The sequence below is a fragment of the Lissotriton helveticus genome, chromosome 10, assembly GCF_964261635.1.
Source record: "Lissotriton helveticus chromosome 10, aLisHel1.1, whole genome shotgun sequence".
In the NCBI taxonomy this organism is placed as follows: domain Eukaryota; kingdom Metazoa; phylum Chordata; class Amphibia; order Caudata; family Salamandridae; genus Lissotriton; species Lissotriton helveticus.
The window spans coordinates 959,300,975-959,320,880 of record NC_136071.1 but is presented as its reverse complement, the minus strand read 5'-3'; the positions used below and the strand labels follow the sequence as shown (position 1 = coordinate 959,320,880).

General features: G+C 44.2%; 1 protein-coding gene across 10 annotated transcripts in view; it reads right to left on the bottom strand.

Moving 5' to 3' along the window:
- The window catches only part of LOC144784678 (metalloreductase STEAP4-like), a 445,141-nt gene that overhangs the window by 200,032 nt on the left and 225,203 nt on the right, over positions 1-19,906 (bottom strand). The gene's annotated exons all lie outside the window — the stretch shown is intronic.

Below are 19,906 nucleotides of genomic sequence, written 5' to 3'. Positions count from 1 at the left end.
GGGGAAGCCTCTCCGACAGCCAGTCAATTTCATAAAGTGCAGTATTTCAAACTTAAAAACAGCAGAGAAACGATAAAGATAAAATATTTTTAAAAGAGTAGCAGCAGCAGTAGACTAAATCCCAAAGGCAACTGCTTGCGACCACACCAGCCCCCAACAGTCAAATTCATACAATGCGAAATATAAAACTTAAAATCAACAGAGGAACGGTAAAAAGGAAGTTCTAAAAAGAGTGGCAGCAGCAGTGTGCAAAATAGCTAAGGTAGTCACAAGCGGCCCCTCAAGGCCCACTTATTCTGCAACCCACTTAAGTAGCCCTCTAACAATGGCTCAGGACTGCCATTGCAGAGCCTGTGTGTGCAATTTACACTGCCATTTTGACCTGACAGGATAAACCTCTTGCCAGGCCCCAACCTTCCCTTTTTAACGTATAACTCACCCCTACTAAGTTAGGCCCTGGAGAGTCCAGAGGGCAGGGCAGGACATGTACTTTTAAGTTTTACATGTTCTGGTAGTGAAATACTCTCAAATTCATTGTTCACTACGGCAAGGGCTATCTCTCCCGTAGCATACGATTGGGATTACCTTATTCCGTTGTCCAGGAGAAATTTTTAATTGTGAAAATGTAGACTTTCCAAGTTTTGTGTCTCTGGAATCAAAATTAAAATCCAAACTAATTGTGGAGTCGGATTTCAAATTGCAATTCTGAAAGTGCCACTTTCAGATAGCTACCAGTTTCTTACTTTAACCATTTGGTGTTTGTTGCCTGTCTCTGATCACATGTCTGGGTGGGTGACAGTTGGGGTTTGTGTATTCCCTCTAGACAGCCACACACAATCGGAGTTTAAGTTTGACTTGAAGGGCCATCCTGGCAGGGTGGCAGGGAGGAGCTAGACTCAGACTCACTTACACATGAATAGGCTGTGTCCTGTCCCCACACAAAGGGCTACATACCCCCATGTAGTGAGTCTGGAGCAATGGCAAGATGGGCAGGAAGAGAGGACCTTTGTGCACTTGACTTTGAAGTCGAACCCACTTGAAAGGCCCAACTGAGTATAAGTACTGGACTTCTGACACCACCACTTCAGTGCACTTCTGGACCTGTGAGGACTGCCAAGAAGAATGACTGCTGTGATGTTGAAGGACTGCCACTCCAGAGGACTGCTGCTTTGCTGGACTCATGCCTTGCTGTGATGTCCTGTTGCCTGCTATTCTCCTGCCTGGATGAGAGGGACTGGAACTGCATCACTTCAATCAAGAGTGGCTCCAAGGGCTAGCTTGCTGGACTCTTGATCTGAAGTCTAAGATACATAAAGTACTTCAAACTACCCTGATTCTGCACCTGGGCACTTCCATCTATGAGTCTGCCCTGAGAAGTGGTGCCATCCCAGTACTGGACCCTGTGAAATGGGCCTTAGGTGCTATTCCAGTGGAATCGATGCATCCGCTGTCAAACAGATGTGTCACTTCTGATGCACAGATCACAACTAAAGCATTGACTATGCTGTGTGAATCTGAACCGGCACATTGCCTCTGCTGCATGTATTGGCACCAGCACATTGCTGCATCTGTGTGAATGGGACTAGACGCATCGCCTTAGGATCCACCACTGCTCAATGCCCTTCAGAGTGCAAGGCTCTCGCACCTCCTTCGATGCCAGGCTCAAAAACAACGCTTATCCTCTACATCGTAGATCAACACTCATTGCAGCCATCACATCGCCACTGCTGCTTGGATAAGGACCAGTTAATTGTCAGTGCTGCGTGGATCTGCACCCATGCATTGCCTCGACTGTACCACGCATCGTTGTTGTCGACGCAACCAGGATTAAAATACTTTTATTCAGCGGGCATCACTGAGTCCCTGTATCCGACCCATGCTCCATCATGATCGGCCTAAACTGTTGCCTTTGTTCCGATCCAGCGTGACCAGATGTCCTGAATAGCGCTTTTTCTTCTAGGCGCAATTTTTACCTAAAAAAACATTGAAATTCAATATCTCAACATTAGTTCTTATTGTTTTGCAAACAAAATTTAGGTAGTAGTGATCCCAAAGGAAACGTCCGCACTATTCTTTGTAATACTGTTGATATCTACATGTAGTACTCGATATGTAAAATACAATTATTGATTAAATAAGTCATATAACGGGTGCTACAGAAACTCAAGACACCTACTACCTCAAGGTGTGATATACATACACAAAATGTGAATGCCACAAAATCACATGAACCCGAAACTCAGGAACCCAAAATGACATTTCGGGTTCCTGAGTTTGTTTACAACGGTCCTGCCGGTACACCGATAGCAACTTATCAGGGTTGCAAAAATGCTTTTCCAGTTAATGGTGGCTGGTCGTTGATAACTTCATATAGAATAATCCACTACTTAGGATCATCATTCTTGAACCAGAGTTACAAAATATTTCCTGGATGGCAACTTATTAAGGTTGTGTAAACCACCTTACATTGAATAGCGGTTGAATGCTGATATTGATATAACCGATGAGCTCACACTTTGGACATATACCGTTAAGTCCGTTTCTCGTTTATTGGTTGGTCACGACACCGAACTTATTCTGTTCTGTCGGGTGCCTTCACGCTGTGAACCGGCGTGATATATTTATTGATCTACACTCATCATAAATATTATGGTTAGATCATATCACCATATTTGAACAGCTTGTGACACCATTAATTTACTGCATTAGAACCCGGATGTTTTGTACGCTGATCTTCATTTTTCTACATATATTAGTGTTTTGCTTTGTATAGATTTCGACTTATTTTCGGCTAATTCGGCTAATGAACAAGATATCTTTCCACGATATTCGTGCCTTGATGAAGTCCTTGTGTAGGACGAAACACGTGTTGGCGCTGTATATGCTGGATAAATCCTTTTTATGAAATCTGAATATCAATAAAAGAAAAAAAGTTTTTTGAAGACAATTGCAGTGGACTTTGATTGAACTAATCTTGGATTGTCTGGATCCTTATTACAGATTGGAATATTGTCTGTTTTTTGACTTTAATATCCACAACAGGCAAAACGTTTATGCTGAGGGCTCTACACTTAGGCCCTGACTAAATATAGGGTGACTGTCTGGAGTGCTGTAATTAGAATCTCAAATTTTCAATTGTTCTTATTGTTATTGTTTTGGTCTTGTTTTATTTTCTAAATTAAGAGCTATTTTTCTAACCTGGTGTGGAATCTATTTGTTGTTTTGTCACTGTTTTACTATTTGAAGTGCGGCACAAATACTAATATTACCTCTAAGGTAGACCTGACTGCTCTGTGCCATGAGACTAGAGGGTGAGCACAGGTTAATTAAGATGTTGCCTTCTTCTTACCCTGACTAGGACTGGTCTGCTTGACAAGGGCTGTTATCCCAGTCAACCTACAACCCGATTTCTAACAATGGTGATCACCGGTGAAGATTGGACTTGTGTTTGTACAGTGCCATCCTGTGAATTGGTGTACACTACTATTCCACATCCAATACCACGTTAAATTAAATATTCTCCATAATTTGCATTTCTTTCCCTCTAAATCATGTCTCTGGCTGCTGGATCAAAAGTCACAAGCATGGAAGGAGTTTGGAGTTCCTGCCCAGAGCACCACCATGAAAGTGGAGTTGAAAAAGGTGCTCAGGGCCAGAGCAGAAGCCCGCTCCGTATTGGATGAAGTTCTAGTTGAGAATGATGGGCTAGAGAATGGCCCTTTTGAGGAACCACCTGCAGTGGAGGAGGGTGTGATCACTGATTTGGAGCTTTTTGCCAGGACAGGGAGCAGTATCTCTTCCCGTGTCCTGTTCTCAGAGGAACTGGCGGAGAGGAGAGAAGAGTGAGAATATAAAATGCAGATGGCTAAATTGAAAATGGAGGCAGAGGAGATAAAAAGAGCCTTTGAGGAAAGGAAAATCTTACTAGCTCATGAACTGAGTCAAAAGGAGCTGGATATCAAGGCCAGGCAGGCAGATTCCAGCAGTAATGGTGGCAGCATACCTGCAGTACTTGAAGGAGAGAAAAGGGTTAGCATACTCAAGGATTTGATGCCCAGTTGTGTGGTGGGAAATTACATTGATAAATGTTTTCTGCTTATGAGGTTGCACTAAGAGTTCATAAGGTGCCTGTAAAGCACATGTCTGGAAACACATGCCTACTGTGGAGGGACACACTTCTGGCATCAGGGATTGGGGACTCAATCTAATGTACTCCCACAAAGGCAATTTTACTTGCTAAATATGGGGTGACCCCTAAGAAATATTGACAAAGATTCAGGGGCAGCCAGAAGCTCGCCAACCAATACTGGGTTGATTATGCGGACTACTCCAGCAAGGCACAGAATGGTTGGGTGCTGGACAGCAAAGTTATGAATTACGTTGGGTTGTACAATTTAATCATGAAAGAGCAGGTGCTCAGCATCTGTTTTACAGAGTTGAGTCAGCACCTAGTTGACAGTAAGCTGACTGACTCCGCGAAGCTTGCTGAGGAGGTGGACCTCTGGGCCAGTACCAGAGTGTCCAAAAGGTATCAGGGTTCCAACCAGAAGAAAGATGGGAGAGAAAATGTAAAAATAAGTAGTTCTCCAAGGGCCCCCAAAGTAATTCTCATGTGAGTAGTGGTAAACAGTCCAAGACAGAGGGGACCTTGTTTTACCTGGGGGATAAGGCCTATACATCTGCTATTACTTCCAATTATAGGTAGTGGGTCACCATTAATGGGCAACTGGTGGAGGCTCTGTTAGACACAGGAGCCAGTATGGCTAGTGTCAAGAATCAGCTGGTGTCTGCTGAGCAGGTCCTTCTGAACACATTCCACCAAGTCATAGTCACCAACAATCATGAGAGCCATCTACTGGTGGCTCTAGTTCCCTTTGGGGTGGGGTCTCAGATTCTCTGAAAGTAGTTGTGAGCCCTGCCATGGCTCTAGATTGAAGGAGGTAGAGCTTAGGTCACACTGGAGATGTTGGTGATTGCCTCAGTTGGTCTGTATGACCACACGGTCCATGGCTGTCCGCAAAGTAAGTCAATGGCGCCTGGAACCTGAAACAATGGCCCAGGCAACTGCCAAGGAGAGGGACAAGAGGCATGGGAAACCAGCCCCTGAAGTTCCCACAGTGGAGGTAGACAGGACCCCTTAGTCAACCGGGGAGGACATTGCTGCCCTAGGCGACCTACCAGAGCTTGCTGGCTGGCAAGTTGAGGGTGGGCCCACCAGGGAGGCATTCTGCAAAGAGCAGAAAGAGTGTCCCACTCTTGAGGGCTTGAAGCGGCAGCCCTCAGCCCATGCAGCTGGTGAAGCCTCTGGGGATCACCTAATCTACTACAAGAATGACCTCCTCTATAGGAAGCCGAAGGCTCCTGGTTCAGTTGTACATGTCCTGGTAGTAAAAAAAGCACTTAAATTCGCTTTTCACTACAAGGCAGCCTGTGTACTGGTGGTCGCCCAGTATTACAGGACCTTCCTACTGGATTTGGCTAATGATATCCTCTTGGCAGGACATTTAGGGCAACCCAAGGCTGCCTCACTAGGCACCACACCAGAACTCCGGTTCTGTGTGGACTACAGAGGACTCAATTCTGTTCTTAGGACTGATGCACATCCCTAACCTTGCGCTTATGAGCTCACTGACAGGGTGGGCGCAGCCAAATTCCTCAGTAGTTTTGATTTGACATCAGGGAATTGGCAGATTGCTCTGACTGAGGGGGCTAAAGAGAGGTCAGCGTTCTCAAACCCAGGGCGCCAATTCTAATTTTGGGTGATGTCCTTTGGCTTGAAGAATGCCCCTGCTACCTTGCAAGGAATGGTGAAAAGGGGCATCAATGGTAAGGAGGTCTTGTGTGCTGCCTACTTAGACAACATTACTGTCTACAATTCTAGCTGACAGGAATGCTTGCATCACCTCCACGAGATGCTTCAGGGCCCTAAAACAGGTAGGCCTCACCATCAAGGCCAATAGGTGCCAGATTGTGCAGGGTTCCATTGTGTACCTTGGTCACCTGGTTGGTGGGGACAAGGTGCAGCCCCCCAGGCCATGATTGAGACTATAATGGGCTAGCAACCACCTAAAACTCAGATAGAGGTGAGAGCCTTCCTGGGCCTCACAGGATACTACTGAATATTTGTAAAGGGATATGGCACTATTATTGCCTCCTTAATAAAGCTGACTTAAAAAAAAGCCCAGATTGGTGCTCTGGACAGAGGCTTGTCAGAAAGCCTTTCAACCCCTCAAAGAAGCCATGTGTACAGCACCTGTACTCAAGACATCTAAATTCTCCAAGCACTCAATAGTGCAGACAGATGCTTCAGAGCATGCCATAAGGCTGGTCTTAGAACAGTTGAATAAAGAGGGCCTAGACCAACCGGTAGCCATAATTAGCTGGTGGCTACTTCTGGAGTGCAGTTAAGGGAAACACTTTTTCTGTGGTCTGGGCACTGAAGAAGTTGGGACCATCCCTGTTAGGGACTCACTTCCTGGTTCAGATAGACCACAGGCATTTGCACAGGGCTCATGTAGAGGAGGGGCGAAAATCCCAAACTGTTGAGGTAGACTTTATGGTGGACCATCTTCTGGGGTCAAACCATGCCAAAGCTGATGGTCTCTCCAGGTTTTTCCATCTTAGTGAAGACAACTTCCAAGGGGTTGGGTACCTCTCCCTACTTTCAGCAGGGGATGACATGTTATACATAACAGCCTTAGTGTTGTCTCCCCCTCCCCTGCTTTTTGCCGTCCTCCTCCAATGACCTTGTTTCTGCTGGCCTTGGGACTCTGAGCACTTTATCATTGCTAGCCAGTGCTAAAAATCATGTACTCTCTCACTAAAACATAGTAATGTTGGTTCATACTCAATTTGCATATTTCATTTACTTATAAGTCCCTAGTTAATTGCACTACATGTGCCCAGGGCCTATAAATTAAATGCCACTAGCAGGCCACAGCACTTACTTTGCCACCCACTTAAGTAGTTCTCTAACCATGGCTCAGGCCTGCCATTGCAGAGCCTGTGTGTGCAGTTTAAAGTGCCATTTCCATTTCGACCTGGCAAGATAAAGCTTTTGCCAGGCCCAAACCTTCGCTTTTTTATACATATACATCACCCCAACTAAGGTAGGTCCTAGACATCCCAGAGGTCAGGGTGCAATGTATTGAAAAGGCAGCGAATGTACTTTTACATTTTATATGTCCTGGCATTGAAAAACTCTCAAATTCGTTTTTCACCATTACAATGGCTATCTCTCCCATAGGATACCATTGGGATTCCTGTATTACATTTTCTAGGTGAAGTTCCCAATTGTGACGAGATAGACTTTCCAAGTTTGGTGTATCTGGAATCACAATTTATAATTCAAATTTATGGTGAAGTCGGATTTTAAATTTGCAGTTCTGAAAATGTCTCTTTTAGAAAGCGAATATAAAGGAAAAGTGAATCTAGTTGTGTTCTTTCTATTGTGAATGACTCAATCAGAAGGGGACAAGAAACTGAATCACCTTGGGCCTTGTTTTATACACATTGTGTTTGATTATTCATTTAATCTGCGTTGCTACGTTTTTGTCATCAAAGGGCCACCTTGCACTATTTATCTGTAGAAATGCATATAGTTGGGCTTTTTGTCAATACATGAACAGTGAGCACAGAGCTGAAGTATCACATTTAAACATAAATCACATCTAACATGTTCAACTCAAATACTACTGCATGCATAAAGAGGATTGTGTTAAACATAGACAAAAAGTGCAAAAATCACAAACGATTGATTACAAATAAATGACATACATGTGCAATTAAAGACACAAAACTTGTGTAAATACTCTAAATACCAGTCAACTTTTCTTAATAAAGACCAGAGATGATAAATCACAAATATTCGATGATTCGTGAATCTATTGGTAATTGACCACTAGCATTTTCTTACTTTAGCGATTTGGTGCCTGCCGCCTGTCTCTGACAACACATCTGGGGGTGGGTTAAAGTTGTGCTTTGTGTATTTTCCCTATACAGCCACACACAATAAGAGTTTCTAATGCGGAAAGAAATTGTTACAGAAGGAAAATGGTGGATTTACTATCTGGGTGCGTTCTATAAGGGACTCAATAACAATATTCTATGGGCACAAGTTATTCAATAAAGTCTATATATCAACAACAAAGTCTCTAGCTTTACTTTACACCTACCCATTAAAACAGATGAATGCATTAGATACCAATCCACGTATAGTTAGAGAGTAGAAGCCTTACTAATGAGATAGCCTAATAAAGATTCAATGATACTGAGAATTCCGTCTTAACCCACCTCAAGTTCCTTATAACATTATGATATAGGGACCTCAAAAGGATTACTTTCTCAAATAGAAGGCTTGAGGTCTACCCTAGTTTTTATAAAATAACCATAAGACAAGCACAAACTAATGTCTAATGGACACATTTTGCTAGAAAACTGAAGCCGTTATATTTACACAAATCGGCCCAAGATTTAGACCTAGGAGACAGCACTTGCGGCCCCTCCCTACTATGCTATGAACATTAGGTTGAAGGGACAATAGTGTAGGTCCTCACTTTAATAATAGAAAAAAAGATACAAATCTGGCAGCTGTACACTTCAGACTCATAGCTCGAATACCGGCTCTTACACACACTCACATTAGATAATCATATTACCAAGGCCCTTTGCATAAGTTATCATGTTAATGTTTTTTACCTTTTAACAAAAATGCTTTAATTAAAACTTATTTTGTAACCAATAACTCTGAAATTAGCAACAGAATAAGAACAAGATCAGCTAATAAACATGTTAGAGTACATCTAACCGATGGGTAACGTCAACAAAAAAGGTCAAAACTAAGGGTGGGTGGAGCTGGCGTAGTACCTCTACGAGCAGCTCCACCGAGTTTGAAACAAACTCTGTGGAACACAGCTTTGCTTCGCTCTGCTCGAAGGCACTTACTTGTGTGGCTGCCGCCTCCCCTGCCTGGCCGCTCTACTTCCTACTCCTCACGTCCTTCTTCAATAAAAAAACTCCTCCGTTGTACGTCTTGCACGTGCACGATGTACAACGTAGGGTTTTTTTCATTGAAGAAGGATGCGGCGAGGAGCAGGAAGGAGAGCGGCCAGGTAGGGGAGGCATCAACCACGCAGGTAAGTGCCTTCTTTTTAAAATTTGATATAATTTGGGAGGGGCGGCGAACACCACTCTTCCACAGAGTTGGAGTTTTGCCTACCTCCGCGTTCACAACGGAGTTCCGAGTAGGCAAATCTCTGCAAACTGCGCTGGTGGAGTGGGGTTACCCGCACAGGGTTAGTAAAAACCACTGTGATTAATTCTGTACCTTTCCCCAGTGCCGTTTGAAAGTGATGCATTTGCAAGTAAGGACCTACACCTGGAGAACGGCCCTCCTTCATATGGCTTGATAAAAAGAGCTCCAACCGTCTCGCCCGGTAGTATTCAGGATCGAAGGACTGAAATCAGCATAGAGAGTATGCAACGATTGTAAGTTATACAATGTCCCCTGGTGCTGCATTGCACTGCACGCTCCCACCCTAAGCAATCAAACTAGCGTTTTCCTCCCCCCCATGTTTCCTTGTTTTTTTAATACTCATTCTCAATTAAATTTGCAAGGTGAACAGCCAGACTGCCTCCCACCTGCAACCTATGGTGTACTGTTGATAACATAATAAGGTATAAGAACGCCATATATACTTTACTTAAAGGCCTGCAAATTCTGTCGTTCATGCATATTTAAGTAAGTAAGTAAGTATTATATAGAGCGCATTATTATAAAAGTATCTTGGTGCTAGTGGAAACATCAGACAACTGCCCACAAGATGAATTTTGTTAGCATACGTACGAGAGAATGTGAGATTAGACCTGGGCATCTCTAGAGGGAGCAGATTTTTTGCCTGTTTACACATTCTACAATATCAGCATGCCCATAAGAGATATTTCAAGTACCTGGGCCTGTCAATCACTTGATACTTGTGCACCATTTATAAAACATGCGTCTTTGACAACCCTTACTGAGGGTGAATATACGTTGGGATTCCCCCTTCACACAATCAATTACCTGAATCTGTTTTCTATATTTCATATCCTCAAAACACACCATGTAAGTGGTTTATTAGACTTTGTATAGGAAAACGTATCTATATATTTATTTCTACTGTACTTTCACTGCACATTGTGCCACTAACACAGATAAATGGTGATACTTTTATTACAATTGAGTAGTTCATCAAGCGTGTATTCAACGTTACAAGAATGTATGTAATGTTGACAATAAGAACAGTTTAAATGAGAATATGTGTGTTTTGCTGTTCCTCTTTTTCTTTCTCTAGAGGAGGACAATGTTTTCTCCTACATTCTTAAAGAGTGACTATACCTGGTACATTCCAACCAGAGGATAGTGTCCTGAATGGCGCAGAACAGGGATCCATCCATTTAAATGGCCCTCACAAAAACCATCTACCCGTAGGGATGCAAGAAAGCAGAAACATGTTGACCTTATATTTATGTTGATGTGAGTGACACCTTATCTTTCTCGAGACAAGTTTTTTTTCTTTTTCTAACTGCCCATGTTTTAAGAAATTCATTTTGACTTAGGATAGGAGGTCATTTTAGATCACTACATATTTGTAATGAATCCCACCCCATTTCTTTGTCTTGAAATATCCACTCCTGGTGGAGGACAGACCCGATGATGATGCTACTAGTTACTAGTATGCCAGTGGGTATAACATGCCACTGACCGAAACTAGCTGTTGAGGGTCCCAAAAACGTTTTAAAGAGACCCTTATGCGATATTATCCATTTGGTACCTGGTGTCTGTCACTGATCACATGTCTGGGGTGTGTGACAGTTGGGCTTTGTGTATTTCGCCTAGATAGCTACACACAACAGGAGCTTAGGTGTGATTTGATGGGCCATCCTTGCAGTATGGGAAAGAGGAGCTGGACCCAGCCTCATTTACACCTGAATAGGCTGTATCCTGTCCCCACATATAGAGCTGCCTAACCCCTGTAGTGAGTCTGGAGCCGGGGCAGGAAGGGAGGACCTCTGTGCACTTCAAAGGCGTACCTTTGAAGTCTGCCCCCACTTCAAAGGCCCAACTGAATATAAGTATTGGACTGCTGACAACACCACCTCAGTACACTTCTGGACCTGTGAAGACTCTGTCAGGAAAAGGACTGCTGTGTTGCTAAATGACAGCCACTCTGCTGGACTGCTGATTTTCTGTACTCCTGCCTTGCTGTGAAAGACTGAACCTGCATCCCTTGAACCCAGAGTGACTCCAAGTGATAGCTGGCTGGCTTCCTGATCTAAATTCTCAGGGAGATACAATAATTTACTCTGCTTCTTCACCTGGACTCTGCCATCAGTGAGTCTGTCCTGCCAAGTGATGCCACCCCAGTACTGGACCATTGGAATTGGGTCTAAGGTGCTTGTTCCAGTGGAACTGACACATCCCCCTTTGAACCAATGCATTGCCGCTGCTGCATGGATCAGAACTGGCGCATTGACTCTGCTGCCCAGATCAGAACCGGCGCATCATCTCTGCTGCGTGGGTTGGCACCAAGACATCGCTGCTGCTGCATCGAATGGACATGACACATCGCCATCGGAATCATCACTGCACGACACTCTTCCTGGCACAAGATCCTCTCATGTCCATCGACAGCAGCCTCAATGACAAGGATGACCATTCGCTTCACAGCTCAGCGCTCATTGAAGCTGACGCATCGCTACCGCTAGGATCGGTACAGACGCATCTCCTCTACTGTATCACGCAACCTCAACGCACCCAGGATTAAGATACTTTTTTTCAGCAAGCCATACTGGGTCCCGGTATCCAGCCCATGCTCCATTGAGGTTGACCTGAAATTTTGAGCTTGCCTCGGTTCAGTGTGACCAGCTATTTGGATTAGCACCTTTTGCTTCTAGGTGCTATTTTGACCTAAAATCTTTGAAATTCAATATCTCAATTTCTACTTATTGTATTTTTGCATTTTTATCTCATTTTATTTATTCAACTAAGAGCTGTTTTTCTAACCTGGTGTGAAATCTTGTTGTGTGGTGTTTTTCCACTGTTTTACTGTTTGAAGTGCTGCATGAATACTTTACACATTGTCTCTACGTTAAGCCTGACTGCTCTGTGTCAAACCACCAGAGGGTGGGCATAGGTTTATTTAGGGTATGCCTGCTTCTTACCCTGACTAGGATTGAGGTTACTGCCTGGTGAGGGCTCATACCCCAGTCAACCTAGAACCAAATTTCTAACACTCATCATCTCATTGATGGCTGTTGAAAACTAAACTTTTCAGTAGACTTTCCAGATATAGCCTGCATGTACAACTTGGACACTGGACAACCTAAACTATGGCATCAGTTCAGTCATTGGATGACCTGCTTTCCTTAAAAAGGATCCCTTGGACACATTTGGTGCAGAATATTATATAACATACCTAAACCTGGGAATGGATTACACGATTGGTGAACAGTGTTTTTGCCTGAGGTAAATTCTGCTACAAAGCTTTTTTTTCCTTCCTATTTGCACTGGATTGTGCTAGATTAGGAAAAAGACATTGTTAACAAACCTTGCTATTGTATGTATGTCATGCACAACTGAACTATAAAATTAAGATTTCCTTTGACCAAAATATGTTTTTTAGGTTTGATTTGATTATGCAGCTGCCTCTAAACAATTGTTATAAATGCTTAAAAATATACGAAGAGTGGACTTTGGCACCATCCAGAGGAGTAAATACTCTCTCATGCTATTGGCTGTTTGGTGTATTCTTCTGCTCCTGCATGGTACTTGCATTGCAATACATGAAGTACTATTTTACCACCCCAAAAGTCCCCATCATCCACACCAGGTTTGAGTGACAAAGTAACGCTAACCCAACGCAGGGTGTTATGTTGCAGCTTAATATCCAACACAAAGTAGTGTTTGCATTGTAAAAGTTTCCCAAAGTAACATAAAGTTGTGAAGTGTGCTGCATTGCATTGCACTGCAACAAGGTGGTGTTCCATAGAAGTTGCATGGGGTTCCAACACCCATGAGTTTTGAATCAATTGGGGCAGGGATTTGTGCACAAATCCTATGCCTCCTCAAGGCAGTTATAATTTGGAGAAATGTTTTCACTTCTCCTTATTTTTCCTACTTTGCATGTGGGCTCCATTATGCAGGAAATGTGTTGAAGGATAGTGTTTTATTACTGAATGGATCTCTTCCCAGTAAAAAAACTATTACTTACAGAATGTACATCCACTCTTGCACTATGGCATAAGGATGTTTGCATTGGCACATGGCAGTCAAATTTCAACAGCTCAGGGAGAGAGGAAAATAGCACCACATCTTAGTAGATAAAGCGTTGTTCTGCTCCCTCCCTTTCACGCAACGCCACTTTGAAACTTTAGTTACTGTGCTGTATTACATTACTTTTTAGTAAATGTGGGCCTAAATTAAATTTCTCACACATGGATTGCACACAAATATCAGTTATTTTTGTATTGTTTTTACACTACAGCAGACTTTTGTAATGTTTTACTCAGAACTCAAAAATGCAAGCAACCATTTTGGCCTTGTCAAGGCTTTTTATGCACACAGCAAATTTAAAATGTAGAAGTTAGGCATGGAATGTGTCCTTTATGTGCCAAATCGTGATTTACTATATGAAAATGGTGAACAGACAAAAAATGCCAGAAAAGAAGCTATACAATTATAAAAAAACAACAACCATAAACGAGAAGTTTCAAGCCAGTCCTAGAATAAAATAATGCTGGAGGTAGTCTTGAAGGGATTCCCTTTTATGTGAGTTACATTTCATATGTCTGTTCCTATTGTTTCATTTTAATGACTGGCTTCCCTTTAGGGCTTTGCCGAGGGATAAGAAAGAATAACTGTGGCTTCAAGTGATACAAGGCATCATGCGCTAATTGTGTCATAAAAATGTCCTGCTGTCTTCCAAACTTTTCATTCAATAAATGTTGAAAGTCGTAAAGCGTGCATGTTCTTTCGAAGGTAATGTAACTTGTTCAAAATATAATTCTCTCTTTTGCGAGATATAAGCCACAGATAAGTGGGTGTATTTCATTTGAAAAATCTTGTGATTTGTATAATTTAGTTTCAACATAACTGCTAATATTCTGAATATACTGCGGCTTTCCTCTTTCCATCAAATCGCATCAAAAGGAAGCATTCGTAGAGGTATTTTAACACACTTTAGAGAATAATCTTAAGAAAAGATGCAGACAGTGCATTTCGAAGATTACACGTTTGCTAGAGTTTTAAGCATTGGTGTGCAAAATTCAGGTAATTTGCTTTTGTGTAATCACGTGAAATTAGGTGTAGTTACTAAAAATGGAAATCCATTACTCAATGCTATATTTCAGTGCAAAGCAGTGCTTAATTTGTAAAAAAACATAAGTGCCAGGGCCCTTGTCAGGAGGCCATTTCCACTTGAACCGCTCAATTTAGCTTTCAGCACTGCCAATTAGAGTACCAACACAGCTACTAACCATCACAGTCCTATAAGTGCAACAATTTTGACTACTCCGGCCCGTCCAAAGCTATAAGAATGCCTTAGTGACAGGTATTCATCTTTTTAATGTAGATTGAATTAAAAAAACAACCATTGTTGTGCTCATCTCTCAATCAGATAAACAGCACCACTGTTAGAAATGGGTGTCTCTAGTTGGCAGAGGTAGGTACTTTTGTCCAAGTATGGACCCGTCTTCCTAGTCAGCATAAGGAAGTTTCACTCCTAAATTAACCCCTGCTCACTCCCTTGGTAGCTTGGCACGAGCAGTCAGGCAATGTGTAAAGCAATTGCATATAACCACCAGTAATACAGTGAAAACAATATGTTGAAAATGGCAATGTATATGCACATAAGCGGCGTTCATTTGTGTTCACTGTACCCCTTGTTGTAAGCAGAACGGATATCGCTAAACACTGACTGTGTTATCCCGCCAGCATAGACCCATGCACACACGTACACGACAGCCATTTTAGGCACCATGGCCTCTCTGCCCGTTTGTTCCCGGCACCCCTCCCCGCGCGCACTGCTCATGCATCGGCCATAAGACCCCCTCCCTCTGCGTGACCCTGCCCTAGAAGTAACCCTCCTGCTTGACCCACACCCCCCATTTCCTCCCAAGAACACCCTTCCCCTCAGCTGACGAGCCCCCCCCCCCAACTGCACTTGGCCTTTCGACCCGGTCCCAAGTCCTAAGACCAAGCCTCGTGGATGTACACCCCTTTTTTCCTGCCCAGCATAACAAAACCGTGATACACCAGCCGAAGTGCCCGATCTTATCGCCTGCCCAACTTTTGATCTGATCATCCCCTCCTGCCCTCGTGTCCTGTAGGAATGTCTGGCTGAGAGATCACAATCTCTTGTTACATTCAGGAGGGGAGAATGACATCTGAGCGACTGGTATGGGAATAGGCCTGAAGCTGGGATTCCAAGCATGCTTCTTCCTACTTCAAAGCGTCTTTATTGCAATAAGGAATGTTTTGTGCATCATAAACATGTGTATAAAAGACGAAGCCTCAGAGAAACTTGTTAGAGCACCTCCTGAAGACACTATGCGAGTGTCCGAAATGACAGGCTCTCCTCATGAGAAATAAAACTCTGTTCTTGTTTTCCTGCTTCCAGCGCCCGTCTCTTTATTTGGTAATTGTTCAAGATGGGAACTAAGAGGCGTCCTGCGCCAGCAGCCTGGGCATCAGGTGCGTTATGGGCTGACTTTTCCACAATTGGCGTCCCAACGCGGGGTCCATCAGCGACATAAGGTCCGGTAAGAGAGGTCCAGACGATGGGGTGAACATCTAAACGATTGGAGTATACCTGCCTTGAGAGGGCCCTCGTCCGGCTGCCGATTGAATGAACTTCACCGATTCCGAACGGACCTCTCTCAAGTGACCTACTGTCCTGACTGGAATCCCACAGGAATGCTGCGGTAAAAAACATGGAGAAAGAGAACGATTGGGCGCTGGAAAAGGGAAGGCGAAGAATTGCCCACACGGTCCGGTCCGGGTAAGGTTAAGTAGGACGTCTTTACGTCCGATTGGTAGGATGGCTTTATCCATCTGATTGATTGATTGATTGTACTTGAAGTATTGGTTCTCTTTGAGACATTTTCTATTTGCAAACAGCGATGAATAGGAACGTTCCCCTCTCTTTGCAAATAGTTAAGGATAGGTAATGCAGACGTTTGTCCCCCATTGTAATCCGTCATGCCTATCTTTCTCCCCACTGATTGTTTGTTATCGATTTTTATCGATTATTGCTCTTTGAGATATTCCCTGTCTACAAACAGGGAAGAAAAGAAATATTCTGCCCCCTTTGCAGATAGTGAAGGATAGGTAATGCAGATTTTTGTCCCCGTTGTAATCCGTCATGCCTGTTTTTCTCCCCACTGATTGATTGATTGTCTGGACATTTATTGTTCAAGGAATAGTTCTTTTGAGGTATTCTCTGTTTGCAAATAACGTAGAAAAGAAACATTCTGTCTAATCTTTGCAAGTAGTGAAGGGTAGGTAATGCGGACCTTTGTCCCCCGTTGTAATCTCTCGGGCCTATCTACTCCCCACTGATTGGTAAACTAGTTCCACCCGGACCATTTATTAGAGGTAGGTCATCTGGCTCGACCGGAGGGCACCCCTAATAAAAAGGACATATGCAACAATAACGAAGTAATCACCGTATCCTGTTAACAGAAACTTTAGCATGAAACATGCTGGAAAAAAAGGGAAGAAAGAAATAAGAAAGCAAAATCAGTAGGCCACAGATGAGTTTTTGATTTCGCAACAAATAGGAAAACGTTAGAAATAGCTCACGATAAAACACATGATTTCGCTAGAAATAAGAAATGTTAGAAATAAGCCCGTAATAGGAAACATGAAAATGGTGAAAGAAGCCAAGCTTGACATCGCAACGGCCACGAGGCAACTAGGCTTCGCCACCCTTCACTGCTCCAAACATGCCTGTCCCACCGCCTGCCACGCCCCAATAACGGTAACATGAGATAGATACAAGTCAGCAGATACCTACCCCCTTTCTGGAAACTCCCGAAGTGCAACAGGTCCGCGGCTACGCCCATCCGGAAGACGAGATCTTCGGCACGTGTAGGGCGGGTCCTGCTGCCAGCCATCGGCCGGAGGTCGTCGCATAAGGTGGGCCAGAAGAGGAGCCGAGGCCGACGGGATCCGGGCGTCCCCTCTTCTTTCTTCAATAATGGCTGCAACAACATGGGGGGGGGATGTCTTGCTCATGCCACCGACCCCCCCCCCTTCGCATCTCCTGGTCCAGCCACGGCTTGGTATGAGCTCCCCGTTCAGCCCTGAAGTGGCGCCTTGCAGGCCACCGGGGGGGGATGTCTTGCCTATGCCTCCGACCCCCCCCCCTCTCATCGCCTGGTCCGGCCATCAGGAATATTAGCGCCGAGAAAAACGGCGTGGGGTGCGCTGGGAGGGAGAGGCGGCGCGAACGAGCCTCTCCCACCTCCCCAGGTGGAGGCCCCCAGCGGCACCCCCAACGCTCCACTCACCCGACGAGGGTTCGTCCACTCGTAAAATGGCGGTCGACCCTGCAGGAGCGGGCCCAGCGTGAAGAGATGGCCCGGTTGCTTGTTGATTAAGAAATGAGTCCCACAATCAGAAGTGTTCTCCTCGACTTTGAAGATTCTATAAAAGCCACGGGGGCCCCCGACCCCCGCAGACACCCCCGATGGGGAATGACTGCCATGATTGCCCGCGGAACGATGAAAATGTAGCCGCGAGACGTCGGCGCTCCCATGCTGGCGCCAGCCTCAGTTTGAATGACTAAAATCCTGCAGACTACAGTTCGGATCAGTTCCGGTGAAAACCCAGTATGACCCGGTAGAAAAAATTGTTGCCTCCCTCCCCCTTTGACTGATGGTTCATACCGCCGATCCTTTCTGTTGCCCTTTATTGGAACTTTTGGACTGCCGAAAGAGCCTCTAGGCCAACCACGAGTTGGTGGAGATTTTGACTATGCCTAGATCTGCCTGGCTGCTCCCAAAATGGCGCTGGTACAAATGAAACTTTCAACTCCTTGTTGTACCCCGATTGCTCAGCCTTGGTGTCATGAAATATGTATGCAGTTTTTAAAGACAATGAATTGATATGGGATGGGTACTGATTATGTGTTCGGACAATGAATTGACATAAGATGGGCACTGATTGAACATTCGGACAATGAATTGTTGTTAAGTTTTGGCGCATCATGATTATTGAAAGTTCGAATTTCAACACTTATGATACTCGCTCACACTGAAGTTTCGATATGATTTTATTGCACCTGTCGCACTTTTTATTATGAAATCAACGACCACCGACTCCATTAGGTTTTCCACTAATAAGTATCCCCACATGTACAGTTCTGGCCGGCCCACGGGGTTGTAGGCCCGTATTTATGCACCGACATTTTTATTAAAGATTTTTGGAAAAAGCAAACGTAGTTGTCACGCGTAAATTGGTAAGTTTCGAATAAATGACCACTATTTCCGATATAACTAGATTACAGGTGAAATGGCTCAGCTCGACTAGTTAAGGGTTAAAAAGTATAGTACGCAGAAATATTGCAAATATGAATGGTCCAGGTTTTTGTTGTATGTGTTTTTCACTTTTGTACAAGCCTAAAGCAACTGCTAAAGATCCTGGTATTTAGCCTATACTTTATATGCTACCTGTGTCAGGAAAGTTGTTTTAAAAATGCCCCAAGGTCGCCCCGAAGGAGTGCCACCTGACCCCCCCCCCGGTACGAACGACAAACGACCCCGTACCACTGTAGGTTATCCCTTTTCCTCAAAGGAGAGCACGAGCTCGCCCCCACTTTGCACCGACTGCCCTTTGTTCTGACCCCCCCCCCTGCACACGATCCGTAATACCACACTTGGGCGACCTATGCTATCCACAGGCTTCCGATAATCATCTCTCCCACACTAAATGGTCCACCTGGGCTTAAACGCCGAGTTGGCAGGGACTGCGTCCAGTGGAGATAGCCCGAGTATGTAGTAAGTAAAAGCCTTTTCGAGTTTATGCGCGCTGATGTGTTTTTAAAATGCTGCCCCCGCCCCCCTTCTTTTTCCCTCTTTCTGCAGGTCACATCGGAACGTCGATTAAAGTACGAAAAAGAAAAATGGTGATCTAGCGGACAAAGAGATGGGAAAAAGGGGTTCGATTATGGTACCTACACACGACGAGCGAACAATGGCTATTTCTCTCCCTGAACTTAGCGCTTGGGAGGACGGCCTGAAGCGGAAACTACAAAATATGACTTCGCTTGGCACCCCGAATAATACAACCAAGAATGACGTGCACTAATGAATAAAATTCCTACATTTAACTAAATAGGGAAAGTTTAAGGAATATTCCGAGGTGAGGTTTACCCAAGTACCCTCCGCTTGGAGGACTAGGAATGTTGCCAGTGTTTAAAATCTACTACCTCCTTTTCGCACCCTCATAGACATGAAACTCAAAGCTGCCCCATTGCTCTCGCAACTGACACCCACTGTTGCCTCAGCCTGGAAACACATTAGCCCGACCAGGTTAGTTCTTGACCAATTGCCAAAGGCATATAAGTGTATGCAACCAAAGCCACCAGTGGAGGCAGCCGACGATAAAAGAGAAGAAAAAGGTAAAAAGAGCTTAGGATGCTAAGGATGCGCAGCGTACAGGAAGAGATCATTTTGGCCAATAACTGTTCTATGTTTTGTCTTAGATTTTTGTATATAATACCAGTCACTGTTCTATGTTTTGTCTTGGATTTTTGTATATAATACATGTACTGTCTCCCCCGCCTGAGTTTGTGTGTACGTAATGTATGGATCTACGTCGTCCCTCTGCCTGTGTTTCCGTATTACTTGACCCCTGCTGTTCTGT